At 46.3% G+C, this 15570-nt stretch overlaps 10 non-coding genes across 10 annotated transcripts; 6 read left to right on the forward strand and 4 right to left on the reverse strand.

Moving 5' to 3' along the window:
- Nucleotides 1-1075: 1075 nt before the first annotated feature.
- Nucleotides 1076-1146, reverse strand: TRNAG-GCC (transfer RNA glycine (anticodon GCC)). The gene has a single exon. It is a non-coding gene; the product is annotated as a tRNA-Gly (tRNA).
- A 134-nt stretch (nt 1147-1280) lies between these two features.
- TRNAK-CUU (transfer RNA lysine (anticodon CUU)) lies at nt 1281-1353 on the forward strand. The gene has a single exon. It is a non-coding gene; the product is annotated as a tRNA-Lys (tRNA).
- Nucleotides 1354-2901: 1548 nt separating this feature from the next.
- Nucleotides 2902-2974, forward strand: TRNAK-CUU (transfer RNA lysine (anticodon CUU)). Its single transcript has one exon. It is a non-coding gene; the product is annotated as a tRNA-Lys (tRNA).
- A 1343-nt stretch (nt 2975-4317) lies between these two features.
- Nucleotides 4318-4388, reverse strand: TRNAG-GCC (transfer RNA glycine (anticodon GCC)). The gene has a single exon. It is a non-coding gene; the product is annotated as a tRNA-Gly (tRNA).
- A 134-nt stretch (nt 4389-4522) lies between these two features.
- On the forward strand, nt 4523-4595 carry TRNAK-CUU (transfer RNA lysine (anticodon CUU)). Its single transcript has one exon. It is a non-coding gene; the product is annotated as a tRNA-Lys (tRNA).
- Nucleotides 4596-7559: 2964 nt separating this feature from the next.
- On the reverse strand, nt 7560-7630 carry TRNAG-GCC (transfer RNA glycine (anticodon GCC)). The gene has a single exon. It is a non-coding gene; the product is annotated as a tRNA-Gly (tRNA).
- Nucleotides 7631-7764: 134 nt separating this feature from the next.
- Nucleotides 7765-7837, forward strand: TRNAK-CUU (transfer RNA lysine (anticodon CUU)). The gene has a single exon. It is a non-coding gene; the product is annotated as a tRNA-Lys (tRNA).
- Nucleotides 7838-10800: 2963 nt separating this feature from the next.
- TRNAG-GCC (transfer RNA glycine (anticodon GCC)) lies at nt 10801-10871 on the reverse strand. Its single transcript has one exon. It is a non-coding gene; the product is annotated as a tRNA-Gly (tRNA).
- A 1755-nt stretch (nt 10872-12626) lies between these two features.
- TRNAK-CUU (transfer RNA lysine (anticodon CUU)) lies at nt 12627-12699 on the forward strand. Its single transcript has one exon. It is a non-coding gene; the product is annotated as a tRNA-Lys (tRNA).
- Nucleotides 12700-14707: 2008 nt separating this feature from the next.
- TRNAK-CUU (transfer RNA lysine (anticodon CUU)) lies at nt 14708-14780 on the forward strand. The gene has a single exon. It is a non-coding gene; the product is annotated as a tRNA-Lys (tRNA).
- The last annotated feature ends 790 nt before the right edge of the window (nt 14781-15570 follow it).

The following is a 15570-nucleotide window of genomic DNA, read 5'->3' on the forward strand; positions in this document are numbered from 1 at the left end:
TTTTCCCAGATTTCCGTTGGCTTTACTCCAGTCCTTTTGTCAAGGAGAGACTTACAATCAATCACTTGACAAGGAACAACCACCTGAAAGATACTCATTCTCGTATGCCTGGTGCACACCATGCAATTCCCCATCAGATAGATGGGCCGATAGATCCTTTCCGACAGACACGATCGGATTTCCGTTCGGATTTCCGATCACTACTATGCAAATCCATCAGAAAAACGATCGGAAATCAGATCGGACCTGCCGGAAATCATCTGTTCGACCCATCTATCTGACAGGCATTGGTATGGTGTGTATTAGGCTTTGCACTCCAAAGGTGCTCACATAGCAGTATGAGGAGGGCACTCTGCACACGGCCTGAGATTTAGCTGAGAGGATTGAAAAAAAGGAAGTTGCTCTTTCCCTTAACTTGTTTTTAGATGAGGTACTTCCCAACAAAAGTTACAAACCAAAAAGCCTTTCAGTCCCGGCAAGCAAAAAAAGTGGTTGCTTTCATTTGACTTAAGTTTGTTACTACTTTTTTTTCTGTACTTTTAGTATGTTTTCTTAATTGCTAGGTGCTGGGAAAGCAAGTTGTAGGTAAGCTGACACAACATCTCAACATCTACTGTGAGAAAACTCAGGACAAAAGTAGAATGAATGAGGGCCTAGAGAGAACGCTCCAAATTTGAGCAAGGCCCTGAGTAGAGTGCAAAGACAACAAGGCAAAAAGTTGTAAAACAACACCAGATGAGCAGATGCTGCTGACTTGGCATTTCCGAGGCTTTTCTAGACAGTTAAAAAGAAGCCTAATAGGTGAGTACTGGAGAGGGAGAGATGCTGCACGTCACTGGCACTGCTAGAAGACATGCAAGGCCTTTGGGCACGCAAGTGTCCCAAGGCTGCTTTAACTTGTGTGTCTTAGAGTCATGTTTGCTGGGTACTAGGGTCCCTCTTCTCGACTGTCAGCCAGCACTGTGGCCAAGTGCCACGGTGACTCTTGCAAATGTCCTTAAATGGCTTCTGGCCTGCAGAGATGTCTTAAGCTTGAGAAGTGCAAAGTGTGGAGGTGTGCCAAAATCCTAGCATTTGCATTGGCCGGGAATCGAACCCGGGCCTCCCGCGTGGCAGGCGAGAATTCTACCACTGAACCACCAATGCCTTGCCCTGTTGCTCAGTGCTGAAAAACGTGGCCAGCCAAATCAGGCCATACAAGATTGCCTTCTTCTGTGCGGATGGCAAAGGTGAGGCTGGCGCCATTTTGCAATTTTTGACATTTCAGCTCAAGCAAGCAAGCCCGGCTAGCTCAGTCGGTAGAGCATGAGACTCTTAATCTCAGGGTTGTGGGTTCGAGCCCCACGTTGGGCGATCACAGCTTCTCCTTTTACTTTCTACTAGGCAGAGCTCCTCCAAAACGATTACAAACCATCACCAGGCCATCACTTCCTCTTTCACATGCCACTCCCCACTCCCTTTGCTAACAAACGAAAATGTCATCTCAGCTTTCCCCTTCACTTTTACTCACACAACCTCTTTTAACAACTTTTCAGCAAAAGTGCTTCACCACCCCAAGAAAGAGAAAAACACTCCTTCTTACAATCTTACTCATCTTTCCTATACTACTTTTCTTATCTGCTTTTCCCAGATTTCCGTTGGCTTTACTCCAGTCCTTTTGTCAAGGAGAGACTTACAATCAATCACTTGACAAGGAACAACCACCTGAAAGATACTCATTCTCGTATGCCTGGTGCACACCATGCAATTCCCCATCAGATAGATGGGCCGATAGATCCTTTCCGACAGACACGATCGGATTTCCGTTCGGATTTCCGATCACTACTATGCAAATCAATCAGAAAAACGATCGGAAATCAGATCGGACCTGCCGGAAATCATCTGTTCGACCCATCTATCTGACAGGCATTGGTATGGTGTGTATTAGGCTTTGCACTCCAAAGTTGCTCACATAGCAGTATGAGGAGGGCACTCTGCACACGGCCAGAGATTTAGCTGAGAGGATTGAAAAAAAGGAAGTTGCTCTTTCCCTTAACTTGTTTTTAGATGAGGTACTTCCCAACGAAAGTTACAAACCAAAAAGCCTTTCAGTCCCGGCAAGCAAAAAAAGTGGTTGCTTTCATTTGACTTAAGTTTGTTACTACTTTTTTTTCTGTACTTTTAGTATGTTTTCTTAATTGCTAGGTGCTGGGAAAGCAAGTTGTAGGTAAGCTGACACAACATCTCAACATCTACTGTGAGAAAACTCAGGACAAAAGTAGAATGAATGAGGGCCTAGAGAGAACGCTCCAAATTTGAGCAAGGCCCTGAGTAGAGTGCAAAGACAACAAGGCAAAAAGTTGTAAAACAACACCAGATGAGCAGATGCTGCTGACTTGGCATTTCCGAGGCTTTTCTAGACAGTTAAAAAGAAGCCTAATAGGTGAGTACTGGAGAGGGAGAGATGCTGCACGTCACTGGCACTGCTAGAAGACATGCAAGGCCTTTGGGCACGCAAGTGTCCCAAGGCTGCTTTAACTTGTGTGTCTTAGAGTCATGTTTGCTGGGTACTAGGGTCCCTCTTCTCGACTGTCAGCCAGCACTGTGGCCAAGTGCCACGGTGACTCTTGCAAATGTCCTTAAATGGCTTCTGGCCTGCAGAGATGTCTTAAGCTTGAGAAGTGCAAAGTGTGGAGGTGTGCCAAAATCCTAGCATTTGCATTGGCCGGGAATCAAACCCAGGCCTCCCGCGTGGCAGGCGAGAATTCTACCACTGAACCACCAATGCCTTGCCCTGTTGCTCGGTGCTGAAAAACGTGGCCAGCCAAATCAGGCCATACAAGATTGCCTTCTTCTGCGCGGATGGCAAAGGTGAGGCTGGCGCCATTTTGCAATTTTTGACATTTCAGCTCAAGCAAGCAAGCCCGGCTAGCTCAGTCGGTAGAGCATGAGACTCTTAATCTCAGGGTCGTGGGTTCGAGCCCCACGTTGGGCGATCAAAGCTTCTCCTTTTACTTTCTACTAGGCAGAGCTCCTCCAAAACGATTACAAACCATCACCAGGCCATCACTTCCTCTTTCACATGCCACTCCCCACTCCCTTTGCTAACAAACGAAAATGTCATCTCAGCTTTCCCCTTCACTTTTACTCACACAACCTCTTTTAACAACTTTTCAGCAAAAGTGCTTCACCACCCCAAGAAAGAGAAAAACACTCCTTCTTACAATCTTACTCATCTTTCCTATACTACTTTTCTTATCTGCTTTTCCCAGATTTCCGTTGGCTTTACTCCAGTCCTTTTGTCAAGGAGAGACTTACAATCAATCACTTGACAAGGAGCAACCACCTGAAAGATACTCATTCTCGTATGCCTGGTGCACACCATGCAATTCCCCATCAGATAGATGGGCCGATAGATCCTTTCCGACAGACACGATCGGATTTCCGTTCGGATTTCCGATCACTACTATGCAAATCCATCAGAAAAACGATCGGAAATCAGATCGGACCTGCCGGAAATCATCTGTTCGACCCATCTATCTGACAGGCATTGGTATGGTGTGTATTAGGCTTTGCACTCCAAAGGTGCTCACATAGCAGTATGAGGAGGGCACTCTGCACACGGCCTGAGATTTAGCTGAGAGGATTGAAAAAAAGGAAGTTGCTCTTTCCCTTAACTTGTTTTTAGATGAGGTACTTCCCAACAAAAGTTACAAACCAAAAAGCCTTTCAGTCCCGGCAAGCAAAAAAAGTGGTTGCTTTCATTTGACTTAAGTTTGTTACTACTTTTTTTTCTGTACTTTTAGTATGTTTTCTTAATTGCTAGGTGCTGGGAAAGCAAGTTGTAGGTAAGCTGACACAACATCTCAACATCTACTGTGAGAAAACTCAGGACAAAAGTAGAATGAATGAGGGCCTAGAGAGAACGCTCCAAATTTGAGCAAGGCCCTGAGTAGAGTGCAAAGACAACAAGGCAAAAAGTTGTAAAACAACACCAGATGAGCAGATGCTGCTGACTTGGCATTTCCGAGGCTTTTCTAGACAGTTAAAAAGAAGCCTAATAGGTGAGTACTGGAGAGGGAGAGATGCTGCACGTCACTGGCACTGCTAGAAGACATGCAAGGCCTTTGGGCACGCAAGTGTCCCAAGGCTGCTTTAACTTGTGTGTCTTAGAGTCATGTTTGCTGGGTACTAGGGTCCCTCTTCTCGACTGTCAGCCAGCACTGTGGCCAAGTGCCACGGTGACTCTTGCAAATGTCCTTAAATGGCTTCTGGCCTGCAGAGATGTCTTAAGCTTGAGAAGTGCAAAGTGTGGAGGTGTGCCAAAATCCTAGCATTTGCATTGGCCGGGAATCGAACCCGGGCCTCCCGCGTGGCAGGCGAGAATTCTACCACTGAACCACCAATGCCTTGCCCTGTTGCTCAGTGCTGAAAAACGTGGCCAGCCAAATCAGGCCATACAAGATTGCCTTCTTCTGTGCGGATGGCAAAGGTGAGGCTGGCGCCATTTTGCAATTTTTGACATTTCAGCTCAAGCAAGCAAGCCCGGCTAGCTCAGTCGGTAGAGCATGAGACTCTTAATCTCAGGGTCGTGGGTTCGAGCCCCACGTTGGGCGATCACAGCTTCTCCTTTTACTTTCTACTAGGCAGAGCTCCTCCAAAACGATTACAAACCATCACCAGGCCATCACTTCCTCTTTCACATGCCACTCCCCACTCCCTTTGCTAACAAACGAAAATGTCATCTCAGCTTTCCCCTTCACTTTTACTCACACAACCTCTTTTAACAACTTTTCAGCAAAAGTGCTTCACCACCCCAAGAAAGAGAAAAACACTCCTTCTTACAATCTTACTCATCTTTCCTATACTACTTTTCTTATCTGCTTTTCCCAGATTTCCGTTGGCTTTACTCCAGTCCTTTTGTCAAGGAGAGACTTACAATCAATCACTTGACAAGGAACAACCACCTGAAAGATACTCATTCTCGTATGCCTGGTGCACACCATGCAATTCCCCATCAGATAGATGGGCCGATAGATCCTTTCCGACAGACACGATCGGATTTCCGTTCGGATTTCCGATCACTACTATGCAAATCAATCAGAAAAACGATCGGAAATCAGATCGGACCTGCCGGAAATCATCTGTTCGACCCATCTATCTGACAGGCATTGGTATGGTGTGTATTAGGCTTTGCACTCCAAAGTTGCTCACATAGCAGTATGAGGAGGGCACTCTGCACACGGCCAGAGATTTAGCTGAGAGGATTGAAAAAAAGGAAGTTGCTCTTTCCCTTAACTTGTTTTTAGATGAGGTACTTCCCAACGAAAGTTACAAACCAAAAAGCCTTTCAGTCCCGGCAAGCAAAAAAAGTGGTTGCTTTCATTTGACTTAAGTTTGTTACTACTTTTTTTTCTGTACTTTTAGTATGTTTTCTTAATTGCTAGGTGCTGGGAAAGCAAGTTGTAGGTAAGCTGACACAACATCTCAACATCTACTGTGAGAAAACTCAGGACAAAAGTAGAATGAATGAGGGCCTAGAGAGAACGCTCCAAATTTGAGCAAGGCCCTGAGTAGAGTGCAAAGACAACAAGGCAAAAAGTTGTAAAACAACACCAGATGAGCAGATGCTGCTGACTTGGCATTTCCGAGGCTTTTCTAGACAGTTAAAAAGAAGCCTAATAGGTGAGTACTGGAGAGGGAGAGATGCTGCACGTCACTGGCACTGCTAGAAGACATGCAAGGCCTTTGGGCACGCAAGTGTCCCAAGGCTGCTTTAACTTGTGTGTCTTAGAGTCATGTTTGCTGGGTACTAGGGTCCCTCTTCTCGACTGTCAGCCAGCACTGTGGCCAAGTGCCACGGTGACTCTTGCAAATGTCCTTAAATGGCTTCTGGCCTGCAGAGATGTCTTAAGCTTGAGAAGTGCAAAGTGTGGAGGTGTGCCAAAATCCTAGCATTTGCATTGGCCGGGAATCAAACCCAGGCCTCCCGCGTGGCAGGCGAGAATTCTACCACTGAACCACCAATGCCTTGCCCTGTTGCTCGGTGCTGAAAAACGTGGCCAGCCAAATCAGGCCATACAAGATTGCCTTCTTCTGTGCGGATGGCAAAGGTGAGGCTGGCGCCATTTTGCAATTTTTGACATTTCAGCTCAAGCAAGCAAGCCCGGCTAGCTCAGTCGGTAGAGCATGAGACTCTTAATCTCACGGTCGTGAGTTCGAGCCCCACGTTGGGTGATCAAAGCTTCTCCTTTTACTTTCTACTAGGCAGAGCTCCTCCAAAACGATTACAAACCATCACCAGGCCATCACTTCCTCTTTCACATGCCACTCCCCACTCCCTTTGCTAACAAACGAAAATGTCATCTCAGCTTTCCCCTTCACTTTTACTCACACAACCTCTTTTAACAACTTTTCAGCAAAAGTGCTTCACCACCCCAAGAAAGAGAAAAACACTCCTTCTTACAATCTTACTCATCTTTCCTATACTACTTTTCTTATCTGCTTTTCCCAGATTTCCGTTGGCTTTACTCCAGTCCTTTTGTCAAGGAGAGACTTACAATCAATCACTTGACAAGGAACAACCACCTGAAAGATACTCATTCTCGTATGCCTGGTGCACACCATGCAATTCCCCATCAGATAGATGGGCCGATAGATCCTTTCCGACAGACACGATCGGATTTCCGTTCGGATTTCCGATCACTACTATGCAAATCCATCAGAAAAACGATCGGAAATCAGATCGGACCTGCCGGAAATCATCTGTTCGACCCATCTATCTGACAGGCATTGGTATGGTGTGTATTAGGCTTTGCACTCCAAAGGTGCTCACATAGCAGTATGAGGAGGGCACTCTGCACACGGCCTGAGATTTAGCTGAGAGGATTGAAAAAAAGGAAGTTGCTCTTTCCCTTAACTTGTTTTTAGATGAGGTACTTCCCAACAAAAGTTACAAACCAAAAAGCCTTTCAGTCCCGGCAAGCAAAAAAAGTGGTTGCTTTCATTTGACTTAAGTTTGTTACTACTTTTTTTTCTGTACTTTTAGTATGTTTTCTTAATTGCTAGGTGCTGGGAAAGCAAGTTGTAGGTAAGCTGACACAACATCTCAACATCTACTGTGAGAAAACTCAGGACAAAAGTAGAATGAATGAGGGCCTAGAGAGAACGCTCCAAATTTGAGCAAGGCCCTGAGTAGAGTGCAAAGACAACAAGGCAAAAAGTTGTAAAACAACACCAGATGAGCAGATGCTGCTGACTTGGCATTTCCGAGGCTTTTCTAGACAGTTAAAAAGAAGCCTAATAGGTGAGTACTGGAGAGGGAGAGATGCTGCACGTCACTGGCACTGCTAGAAGACATGCAAGGCCTTTGGGCACGCAAGTGTCCCAAGGCTGCTTTAACTTGTGTGTCTTAGAGTCATGTTTGCTGGGTACTAGGGTCCCTCTTCTCGACTGTCAGCCAGCACTGTGGCCAAGTGCCACGGTGACTCTTGCAAATGTCCTTAAATGGCTTCTGGCCTGCAGAGATGTCTTAAGCTTGAGAAGTGCAAAGTGTGGAGGTGTGCCAAAATCCTAGCATTTGCATTGGCCGGGAATCGAACCCAGGCCTCCCGCGTGGCAGGCGAGAATTCTACCACTGAACCACCAATGCCTTGCCCTGTTGCTCGGTGCTGAAAAACGTGGCCAGCCAAATCAGGCCATACAAGATTGCCTTCTTCTGTGCGGATGGCAAAGGTGAGGCTGGCGCCATTTTGCAATTTTTGACATTTCAGCTCAAGCAAGCAAGCCCGGCTAGCTCAGTCGGTAGAGCATGAGACTCTTAATCTCAGGGTCGTGGGTTCGAGCCCCACGTTGGGCGATCACAGCTTCTCCTTTTACTTTCTACTAGGCAGAGCTCCTCCAAAACGGTTACAAACCATCACCAGGCCATCACTTCCTCTTTCACATGCCACTCCCCACTCCCTTTGCTAACAAACGAAAATGTCATCTCAGCTTTCCCCTTCACTTTTACTCACACAACCTCTTTTAACAACTTTTCAGCAAAAGTGCTTCACCACCCCAAGAAAGAGAAAAACACTCCTTCTTACAATCTTACTCATCTTTCCTATACTACTTTTCTTATCTGCTTTTCCCAGATTTCCGTTGGCTTTACTCCAGTCCTTTTGTCAAGGAGAGACTTACAATCAATCACTTGACAAGGAACAACCACCTGAAAGATACTCATTCTCGTATGCCTGGTGCACACCATGCAATTCCCCATCAGATAGATGGGCCGATAGATCCTTTCCGACAGACACGATCGGATTTCCGTTCGGATTTCCGATCACTACTATGCAAATCAATCAGAAAAACGATCGGAAATCAGATCGGACCTGCCGGAAATCATCTGTTCGACCCATCTATCTGACAGGCATTGGTATGGTGTGTATTAGGCTTTGCACTCCAAAGTTGCTCACATAGCAGTATGAGGAGGGCACTCTGCACACGGCCAGAGATTTAGCTGAGAGGATTGAAAAAAAGGAAGTTGCTCTTTCCCTTAACTTGTTTTTAGATGAGGTACTTCCCAACGAAAGTTACAAACCAAAAAGCCTTTCAGTCCCGGCAAGCAAAAAAAGTGGTTGCTTTCATTTGACTTAAGTTTGTTACTACTTTTTTTTCTGTACTTTTAGTATGTTTTCTTAATTGCTAGGTGCTGGGAAAGCAAGTTGTAGGTAAGCTGACACAACATCTCAACATCTACTGTGAGAAAACTCAGGACAAAAGTAGAATGAATGAGGGCCTAGAGAGAACGCTCCAAATTTGAGCAAGGCCCTGAGTAGAGTGCAAAGACAACAAGGCAAAAAGTTGTAAAACAACACCAGATGAGCAGATGCTGCTGACTTGGCATTTCCGAGGCTTTTCTAGACAGTTAAAAAGAAGCCTAATAGGTGAGTACTGGAGAGGGAGAGATGCTGCACGTCACTGGCACTGCTAGAAGACATGCAAGGCCTTTGGGCACGCAAGTGTCCCAAGGCTGCTTTAACTTGTGTGTCTTAGAGTCATGTTTGCTGGGTACTAGGGTCCCTCTTCTCGACTGTCAGCCAGCACTGTGGCCAAGTGCCACGGTGACTCTTGCAAATGTCCTTAAATGGCTTCTGGCCTGCAGAGATGTCTTAAGCTTGAGAAGTGCAAAGTGTGGAGGTGTGCCAAAATCCTAGCATTTGCATTGGCCGGGAATCAAACCCAGGCCTCCCGCGTGGCAGGCGAGAATTCTACCACTGAACCACCAATGCCTTGCCCTGTTGCTCGGTGCTGAAAAACGTGGCCAGCCAAATCAGGCCATACAAGATTGCCTTCTTCTGTGCGGATGGCAAAGGTGAGGCTGGCGCCATTTTGCAATTTTTGACATTTCAGCTCAAGCAAGCAAGCCCGGCTAGCTCAGTCGGTAGAGCATGAGACTCTTAATCTCACGGTCGTGGGTTCGAGCCCCACGTTGGGTGATCAAAGCTTCTCCTTTTACTTTCTACTAGGCAGAGCTCCTCCAAAACGATTACAAACCATCACCAGGCCATCACTTCCTCTTTCACATGCCACTCCCCACTCCCTTTGCTAACAAACGAAAATGTCATCTCAGCTTTCCCCTTCACTTTTACTCACACAACCTCTTTTAACAACTTTTCAGCAAAAGTGCTTCACCACCCCAAGAAAGAGAAAAACACTCCTTCTTACAATCTTACTCATCTTTCCTATACTACTTTTCTTATCTGCTTTTCCCAGATTTCCGTTGGCTTTACTCCAGTCCTTTTGTCAAGGAGAGACTTACAATCAATCACTTTACAAGGAACAACCACCTGAAAGATACTCATTCTCGTATGCCTGGTGCACACCATGCAATTCCCCATCAGATAGATGGGCCGATAGATCCTTTCCGACAGACACGATCGGATTTCCGTTCGGATTTCCGATCACTACTATGCAAATCCATCAGAAAAACGATCGGAAATCAGATCGGACCTGCCGGAAATCATCTGTTCGACCCATCTATCTGACAGGCATTGGTATGGTGTGTATTAGGCTTTGCACTCCAAAGGTGCTCACATAGCAGTATGAGGAGGGCACTCTGCACACGGCCTGAGATTTAGCTGAGAGGATTGAAAAAAAGGAAGTTGCTCTTTCCCTTAACTTGTTTTTAGATGAGGTACTTCCCAACAAAAGTTACAAACCAAAAAGCCTTTCAGTCCCGGCAAGCAAAAAAAGTGGTTGCTTTCATTTGACTTAAGTTTGTTACTACTTTTTTTCTGTACTTTTAGTATGTTTTCTTAATTGCTAGGTGCTGGGAAAGCAAGTTGTAGGTAAGCTGACACAACATCTCAACATCTACTGTGAGAAAACTCAGGACAAAAGTAGAATGAATGAGGGCCTAGAGAGAACGCTCCAAATTTGAGCAAGGCCCTGAGTAGAGTGCAAAGACAACAAGGCAAAAAGTTGTAAAACAACACCAGATGAGCAGATGCTGCTGACTTGGCATTTCCGAGGCTTTTCTAGACAGTTAAAAAGAAGCCTAATAGGTGAGTACTGGAGAGGGAGAGATGCTGCACGTCACTGGCACTGCTAGAAGACATGCAAGGCCTTTGGGCACGCAAGTGTCCCAAGGCTGCTTTAACTTGTGTGTCTTAGAGTCATGTTTGCTGGGTACTAGGGTCCCTCTTCTCGACTGTCAGCCAGCACTGTGGCCAAGTGCCACGGTGACTCTTGCAAATGTCCTTAAATGGCTTCTGGCCTGCAGAGATGTCTTAAGCTTGAGAAGTGCAAAGTGTGGAGGTGTGTCAAAATCCTAGCATTTGCATTGGCCGGGAATCGAACCCGGGCCTCCCGCGTGGCAGGCGAGAATTCTACCACTGAACCACCAATGCCTTGCCCTGTTGCTCGGTGCTGAAAAACGTGGCCAGCCAAATCAGGCCATACAAGATTGCCTTCTTCTGTGCGGATGGCAAAGATGAGGCTGGCGCCATTTTGCAATTTTTGACATTTCAGCTCAAGCAAGCAAGCCCGGCTAGCTCAGTCGGTAGAGCATGAGACTCTTAATGTCAGGGTCGTGGGTTCGAGCCCCACGTTGGGCGATCAAAGCTTCTCCTTTTACTTTCTACTAGGCAGAGCTCCTCCAAAACGATTACAAACCATCACCAGGCCATCACTTCCTCTTTCACATGCCACTCCCCACTCCCTTTGCTAACAAACGAAAATGTCATCTCAGCTTTCCCCTTCACTTTTACTCACACAACCTCTTTTAACAACTTTTCAGCAAAAGTGCTTCACCACCCCAAGAAAGAGAAAAACACTCCTTCTTACAATCTTACTCATCTTTCCTATACTACTTTTCTTATCTGCTTTTCCCAGATTTCCGTTGGCTTTACTCCAGTCCTTTTGTCAAGGAGAGACTTACAATCAATCACTTGACAAGGAACAACCACCTGAAAGATACTCATTCTCGTATGCCTGGTGCACACCATGCAATTCCCCATCAGATAGATGGGCCGATAGATCCTTTCCGACAGACACGATCGGATTTCCGTTCGGATTTCCGATCACTACTATGCAAATCCATCAGAAAAACGATCGGAAATCAGATCGGACCTGCCGGAAATCATCTGTTCGACCCATCTATCTGACAGGCATTGGTATGGTGTGTATTAGGCTTTGCACTCCAAAGGTGCTCACATAGCAGTATGAGGAGGGCACTCTGCACACGGCCTGAGATTTAGCTGAGAGGATTGAAAAAAAGGAAGTTGCTCTTTCCCTTAACTTGTTTTTAGATGAGGTACTTCCCAACAAAAGTTAAAATCCAAAAAGCCTTTCAGTCCCGGCAAGCAAAAAAAGTGGTTGCTTTCATTTGACTTAAGTTTGTTACTACTTTTTTTTCTGTACTTTTAGTATGTTTTCTTAATTGCTAGGTGCTGGGAAAGCAAGTTGTAGGTAAGCTGACACAACATCTCAACATCTACTGTGAGAAAACTCAGGACAAAAGTAGAATGAATGAGGGCCTAGAGAGAACGCTCCAAATTTGAGCAAGGCCCTGAGTAGAGTGCAAAGACAACAAGGCAAAAAGTTGTAAAACAACACCAGATGAGCAGATGCTGCTGACTTGGCATTTCCGAGGCTTTTCTAGACAGTTAAAAAGAAGCCTAATAGGTGAGTACTGGAGAGGGAGAGATGCTGCACGTCACTGGCACTGCTAGAAGACATGCAAGGCCTTTGGGCACGCAAGTGTCCCAAGGCTGCTTTAACTTGTGTGTCTTAGAGTCATGTTTGCTGGGTACTAGGGTCCCTCTTCTCGACTGTCAGCCAGCACTGTGGGCAAGTGCCACGGTGACTCTTGCAAATGTCCTTAAATGGCTTCTGGCCTGCAGAGATGTCTTAAGCTTGAGAAGTGCAAAGTGTGGAGGTGTGCCAAAAGCCTAGCATTTGCATTGGCCGGGAATCAAACCCAGGCCTCCCGCGTGGCAGGCGAGAATTCTACCACTGAACCACCAATGCCTTGCCCTGTTGCTCAGTGCTGAAAAATGTGGCCAGCCAAATCAGGCCATACAAGATTGCCTTCTTCTGTGCGGATGGCAAAGGTGAGGCTGGCGCCATTTTGCAATTTTTGACATTTCAGCTCAAGCAAGCAAGCCCGGCTAGCTCAGTCGGTAGAGCATGAGACTCTTAATCTCAGGGTCGTGGGTTCGAGCCCCACGTTGGGCGATCAAAGCTTCTCCTTTTACTTTCTACTAGGCAGAGCTCCTCCAAAACGATTACAAACCATCACCAGGCCATCACTTCCTCTTTCACATGCCACTCCCCACTCCCTTTGCTAACAAACGAAAATGTCATCTCAGCTTTCCCCTTCACTTTTACTCACACAACCTCTTTTAACAACTTTTCAGCAAAAGTGCTTCACCACCCCAAGAAAGAGAAAAACACTCCTTCTTACAATCTTACTCATCTTTCCTATACTACTTTTCTTATCTGCTTTTCCCAGATTTCCGTTGGCTTTACTCCAGTCCTTTTGTCAAGGAGAGACTTACAATCAATCACTTGACAAGGAACAACCACCTGAAAGATACTCAGTCTCGTATGCCTGGTGCACACCATGCAATTCCCCATCAGATAGATGGGCCGATAGATCCTTTCCGACAGACATGATCGGATTTCCGTTCGGATTTCCGATCACTACTATGCAAATCCATCAGAAAAACGATCGGAAATCAGATCGGACCTGCCGGAAATCATCTGTTCGACCCATCTATCTGACAGGCATTGGTATGGTGTGTATTAGGCTTTGCACTCCAAAGGTGCTCACATAGCAGTATGAGGAGGGCACTCTGCACACGGCCTGAGATTTAGCTGCGAGGATTGAAAAAAAGGAAGTTGCTCTTTCCCTTAACTTGTTTTTAGATGAGGTACTTCCCATCAAAAGTTACAAACCAAAAAGCCTTTCAGTCCCGGCAAGCAAAAAAAGTGGTTGCTTTCATTTGACTTAAGTTTGTTACTACTTTTTTTTCTGTACTTTTAGTATGTTTTCTTAATTGCTAGGTGCTGGGAAAGCAAGTTGTAGGTAAGCTGACACAACATCTCAACATCTACTGTGAGAAAACTCAGGACAAAAGTAGAATGAATGAGGGCCTAGAGAGAACGCTCCAAATTTGAGCAAGGCCCTGAGTAGAGTGCAAAGACAACAAGGCAAAAAGTTGTAAAACAACACCAGATGAGCAGATGCTGCTGACTTGGCATTTCCGAGGCTTTTCTAGACAGTTAAAAAGAAGCCTAATAGGTGAGTACTGGAGAGGGAGAGATGCTGCACGTCACTGGCACTGCTAGAAGACATGCAAGGCCTTTGGGCACGCAAGTGTCCCAAGGCTGCTTTAACTTGTGTGTCTTAGAGTCATGTTTGCTGGGTACTAGGGTCCCTCTTCTCGACTGTCAGCCAGCACTGTGGCCAAGTGCCACGGTGACTCTTGCAAATGTCCTTAAATGGCTTCTGGCCTGCAGAGATGTCTTAAAGGGATACTGTAGGGGGGTCAGGGGAAAATGAGCTGAACTTACCCGGGGCTTCTAACGGTCCCCCGCAGACATCCTGTGTTGGCGCAGCCACTCACCGATGCTCCGGCCCCGCCTCCGGTTCACTTCTGGAATTTCTGACTTTAAAGTCTGAAAACCACTTCGCCTGCGTTGCCGTGTCCTCGATCCCGCTGATGTCATCAAGAGCGCACAGCGCAGGCCCAGTATGGTCTGTGTCTGCGCAGTACACTCCTGGTGACATCAGCGGGAGCGAGGACACGGGCGTGCAGGCGTAGTGGTTTTCTGACTTTAAAGTCAGAAATTCCAGAAGTGAACTGGAGGCGGAGCCGGAGCATCGGTGAGTGGCTACGCCAACACAGGATGTCTGCGGGGGACCATTAGAAGCCCCGGGTAAGTTTAGCTCATTTTCCCCCGACCCCCCTACAGTATCCCTTTAAGCTTGAGAAGTGCAAAGTGTGGAGGTGTGCCAAAAGCCTAGCATTTGCATTGGCCGGGAATCAAACCCAGGCCTCCCGCATGGCAGGCGAGAATTCTACCACTGAACCACCAATGCCTTGCCCTGTTGCTCGGTGCTGAAAAACGTGGCCAGCCAAATCAGGCCATACAAGATTGCCTTCTTCTGTGCGGATGGCAAAGGTGAGGCTGGCGCCATTTTGCAATTTTTGACATTTCAGCTCAAGCAAGCAAGCAAGCCCGGCTAGCTCAGTCGGTAGAGCATGAGACTCTTAATCTCAGGGTCGTGGGTTCGAGCCCCATGTTGGGCAATCAAAGCTTCTCCTTTTACTTTCTACTAGGCAGAGCTCCTCCAAAACGATTACAAACCATCACCAGGCCATCACTTCCTCTTTCACATGCCACTCCCCACTCCCTTTGCTAACAAACGAAAATGTCATCTCAGCTTTCCCCTTCACTTTTACTCACACAACCTCTTTTAACAACTTTTCAGCAAAAGTGCTTCACCACCCGAAGAAAGAGAAAAACACTCCTTCTTACAATCTTACTCATCTTTCCTATACTACTTTTCTTATCTGCTTTTCCCAGATTTCCGTTGGCTTTACTCCAGTCCTTTTGTCAAGGAGAGACTTACAATCAATCACTTGACAAGGAACAACCACCTGAAAGATACTCATTCTCGTATGCCTGGTGCACACCATGCAATTCCCCATCAGATAGATGGGCCGATAGATCCTTTCCGACAGACACGATCGGATTTCCGTTCGGATTTCCGATCACTACTATGCAAATCCATCAGAAAAACGATCGGAAATCAGATCGGACCTTCCGGAAATCATCTGTTCGACCCATCTATCTGACAGGCATTGGTATGGTGTGTATTAGGCTTTGCACTCCAAAGGTGCTCACATAGCAGTATGAGGAGGGCACTCTGCACACGGCCTGAGATTTAGCTGAGAGGATTGAAAAAAAGGAAGTTGCTCTTTCCCTTAACTTGTTTTTAGATGAGGTACTTCCCAACAAAAGTTACAAACCAAAAAGCCTTTCAGTCCCGGCAAGCAAAAAAAGTGGTTGCTTTCATTTGACTTAAGTTTGTTACTA

Source organism: Hyperolius riggenbachi, chromosome 4, assembly GCF_040937935.1.
Source record: "Hyperolius riggenbachi isolate aHypRig1 chromosome 4, aHypRig1.pri, whole genome shotgun sequence".
In the NCBI taxonomy this organism is placed as follows: domain Eukaryota; kingdom Metazoa; phylum Chordata; class Amphibia; order Anura; family Hyperoliidae; genus Hyperolius; species Hyperolius riggenbachi.